The sequence below is a fragment of the Pinus tabuliformis genome, chromosome 9 (assembly GCF_031772625.1).
Source record: "Pinus tabuliformis cultivar Carrire ecotype Pingquan chromosome 9, CPIR1, whole genome shotgun sequence".
In the NCBI taxonomy this organism is placed as follows: domain Eukaryota; kingdom Viridiplantae; phylum Streptophyta; class Pinopsida; order Pinales; family Pinaceae; genus Pinus; species Pinus tabuliformis.
The window spans coordinates 971,518,121-971,522,760 of record NC_142307.1 but is presented as its reverse complement, the minus strand read 5'-3'; the positions used below and the strand labels follow the sequence as shown (position 1 = coordinate 971,522,760).

The following is a 4,640-nucleotide window of genomic DNA, read 5'->3' as shown; positions in this document are numbered from 1 at the left end:
AACAATGGTGGTCCTCTTTAAGAGCATTTTATATGGGTTAATTTATGCTTGTAAGATATTTGTGTGACCACCATTACTACTATAGAATCCCTTGGTATTCATTTTGAGACATTATCCCCCAACCTTGTTTGACTATTCTTTGGGCCCTGATGCCACAGTCTTGGTGTGCATGTATCATAATTTATATATATGTGTGTGAGTGTATTTTGTATTCTATATTCTGTATTATATATGTGTGTGTGTATTTTGTATTGTACTATAAAATTGTAAAACCAAAAAGCTTTCATTATCAACCTCAACTATTTCTTTTTGCCCTTATCAAGAGAGAGACATTAATTCCTTTCAATGTAACTTCTTACTTACTAGAATTTGATGCACCATGGTTAGTGACTCAGAGCTTGAGACGTTTGGAACCTGCTGGAGAGCATTGTTGACCTATACCATTGCAGAATGAAAATGGGCTCATATCTATAGCAATAAATAAAATTGAATTGGCCTCAGTCACCACTACTTTCCTTCTTGAATCTGTGGCTTGTCTTGATGTGCAGCTACTTTGACCAATAGATGGCAGGCACATACCTTGTGGTTTTATGATCCCTATGCCTCCCTGCAAATCCAACTTGCATTACCTTTTATTGTCAACCACCTTTCCTATTGTTAGCAACATTTTCCATCCCTTGGTGAAAACCCACATCAGGAGATTATTGATAAAAGCATTTGTACTTATGGATCTAGGGATAGTTTATTTTTTCAGGGATCATCTTCTATACAATCCATCAGTCCTTTCTTCCAAGGGATGCATTATTTTGTACTCTTACCTACAACTTACCCAATTGTGTTGAAGCCTGCACTCTTAAAAATTTAACATAGCTATCTACCATTCTGAAAGTGTTGTTGTATGCCATAAACCTTGCAACATCTTTATATGTCTTCCTTTTGAGGGGATTTCGTGGCTGACTTTGTTTCATATTGGGAAAGTGGACTGAATTGCATTATGGGTATGTTGTAGATAGAGTGCAAAGGATGTATCCCTTAGAAGACAAGACCAATCCTTTTATTGAAAACACATTGGAAAACTAGACTGTGTTGTATACATGCTTAAGTAGAAATATTTTTATGAATAAATCTCCTTTGTGGGTTTGCACCAAGGGATGGCAAAGATTACTAAAAATAAGATGATACAGTAACTTAGATGCACAGGTAGGCATTGGGATCATATAACTATAGCATTGGCATACTGCCCAGTTTTCAGTAGTAGGCAAGTAGTGGTGACAGTTGACAGAGGTGTACACTAGTGTTGGATCAACCTTGTACACCATTGAATCAACCTCAGCCACCCCTGCTACCTGGTGCTCAACTCAATGTGCCATTACTCTAACCAACAGAGGACAGACACATATCTTGTGGTTTTGTGATCCCGACACAACAATGCTCCCAACAAATATAAGTTACATTATTATGTTATTTTCAACCACCTTTTCTATTATCATTTTTATTTTAGCATCCCCTTTTCCATCCATTGGTAAAAACTCACGAAAGGGCCTATGCAACATAACCTATCTTTTCAAAATTCAGAGTGTGCCTTATGCACAAGGCATAATGGTCCTTTCTTCAAAGGAACACGTTGTTGTATTCTACCTCACACATACCCAAACACACTTAAAAGTTCAACTTATTCCCAAAATTTGAAACAAAGCCAACCACAATATTCCCTCAAAAGGAAAAATAGAGAAAGATGCTCCAAGCGCTTCAATTTTCCTAGGGAAAATGTGCTTTTAACATCTAACCAAAGATTCGCATGCAACCAATAATTTGGGAATTGCAGAGAACTATTTTGTTCCTATGATTTGCAACAAATGGCATTCTACCCAAGAACCAATAAATCACCTCTTAGTATAAAGTAGTTAATTATTTTCCTACTATTCCAGTCATTTATCTGGAATCTATTTGAGAACATAAAAGATTGGTATCAGACTAATGTCAAGCATTTATAGATTTGTGCCAACATCTACATATATTTTTTTCTTTTTCATTTTATGGAAGGAAATTACTCAGCTTGTACTGTATTTGGATCCTTTGGGGATAGACTGCCTGTTGTTGGATTTGTGTCCATTGCAGGGTGCAGAATGTGCTTCCATTTTATGTATTGTTTCTTTTAATCTTAATTGCTAGTTTTCCTACTTTTGTATAGCCTTTTAGGTAACAATTGTTCTTGGTTTTACAGGTCCTTGACTGGGGTGAAAAGATAGAACTTTTGGTTGACAAAATAGAGCACCTTCAATTTCAGGTTTAATCTCGAATCAAGCTAGAAATTTAATGGGAGGGAAATATTCCATTATATCTCTGTTTGTGTATTTTGTATTATGTATTCTGTATTCTATGTATTGTATTGTATTATAAAATTGTAAAACCAGAAAGCTTCCATTATCAACCTCAACTACTTCTTTCTTCCCTTATCAAGAGAGACACATTAATGCCTTTCAATGTAACTTCATACTTACTAGAATTTGATGCACCATGGTTAGTGACTCAGAGCTTGAGACCTTTGGAACCTACTGGAGAGCATTGTTGACCTATAACACTGCAAAATGAAAATGAGCTCATATCTGCAACAGGAGACAAAATTGAATTGGCCTCAGTCACCACTACTTTGCTTCTTCAATTTGTGGCTTGTCTTGATGTGCAGCTACTCTGACCAACAGATGACAGGAACATACCTTGTGGTTTTTTGATCCCTATGCCTCCCTACAAATCCAACTTTCATTACCTTTTATTGTCAACCACCTTTCCTATTGTTGGCAACATTTTCCATCCCTTGGTGAAAACCCACATCAGGAGATTAAATGATAAAATAATTTGTACTTATGGATCTAGATTCTAGGGATAGTTTCTTTTTTTAGGGATCATCTTCTATAAAATCCATCAGTCCTTTCTTCCAAGGGATGCATTATTTTGTACTCTTACCTACAACTTACCCAATTGTGCTGAAGCCTGCACTCTTAAAAATTTAACGTAGCTATCTACCATTCTGAAAGTGTTGTTGTATGCCATAAACCTTGCAACATCTTTCTCTATCTTCCTTTTTTAAGGATTTTGTGGTTGACTTTGTTTCATTTTGGGAAAGTGGACTGAATTTCATTCTAGGTATGTTGTAGATAGAGTACAAAGGATGTATTCCTAAGAAGACAGGACCAATCCTTTTATTGAAAACAAACTGGAAAAATAGACTGTGTTGTATAGATCCTTAAGTACAAATATTTTTATGAATAAATCTCCTTTGTGGGTTTGCACCAAGGGATGGAAAAGATTACTGATGATAAGATGATACTATAACTTTGATTCACAGTTAGGCATTTTGATCTCTTTTACAGTCCTTATCATATGCCTTCTCACCATGCCTTTTGCATACTCTTATGTATCCAGTGCCTTGACCAAACCCATCTCCTTGATAGCCATCTTTAGAAGCACACCTCACATTTTCAGTTACATCTACCACATGTTGATAGAACACATTGGGGTCATAGTGAACATCATCAAAAAGTGGCCATAACACCCAACTCCCACTTTAGCCCACACTTTGCATCCAAATGGGTCAATGTGGGAGTGAGTATCCAACTAATGAAACTCTGGCACTGCAACTAGGAGAAGTGAGAAAAGTCATCATCTCCATGGTGCCATATTGTCGCATTTAGAAGGGGATAGCAAAATTTCCTATCAAACATGAACTTCTCATTGTAGTGCTGCATGGAAGGAATATTGCACTTTAGCAGACAACCTGTAGTGTTCTTGCAATCAGACAACTAGAGAAAGTTGCTGACAGAATTTGCATAATTCTTCATGCCTTTGACACTGAAGCCCTTGAGGTTTTTAGGATAGGAAGATTAGAGAGGATCGATGATGATCCCATATGATGAGAAACTGAGGACATTATAGTAAAGCTTGTTCACTTAAATCCTTGTAGTATTGTTATAGCATTGCAATTTGAATCCATCCAGCTGACAATGCCTTGAATTGATATAGAAAGGATATGGAATTGAGGCATTCCCACAACTTTCACTGCTTTTGCTTGTGCCCTAGGCTATGTTAGAAAACACTCTAATCGAGAAGACCTGAGGCAACCCTGAACCCAAAAGGGCTAGAATAACAAGATAGGAAAGGCTAATACTCATTTGTCTTGAAATTTACCACATCATTTTAAGGCATGCTAAGACAATATATACTTCCCAAAATAACAAAACAAATACCCATGTATATTTTGTGTATCCACCTAGTTTTGAAGCCTGCTATGGCAAGATTTTGCACCTGATATGATGGTAGTGTTCATCCTATGCTCATTACCTACTCTAAATATCTCCTTTCAGCTTCACTACTTCAATCGATCGCAAAGTCTACAATGGTCCCTATCAAATCAACCCAAAAGTAGGACAATCATGGCTCTATATATCTATCTATATATATATATATATATATATATATATATATATATATATATATATATAGATATATATATTCTTTGTTGGTTCTCTACAAGACAAGAGGTTGAATAATTGCTTAGACACTGTAGTAGCCTGTATTTCATTGTGTGCTTGATTAGTGCTTCATTGTATGTCCACAACCACTGAGTATATGTCATGTATATT

At 36.1% G+C, this 4,640-nt stretch overlaps 1 pseudogene; it reads right to left on the bottom strand.

Annotated features, from left to right (window-relative positions):
- Positions 1-3,346: 3,346 nt before the first annotated feature.
- LOC149151959 (probably inactive receptor-like protein kinase At2g46850) lies at positions 3,347-4,169 on the bottom strand (annotated as a pseudogene).
- Between the last annotated feature and the right edge of the window lie 471 nt (positions 4,170-4,640).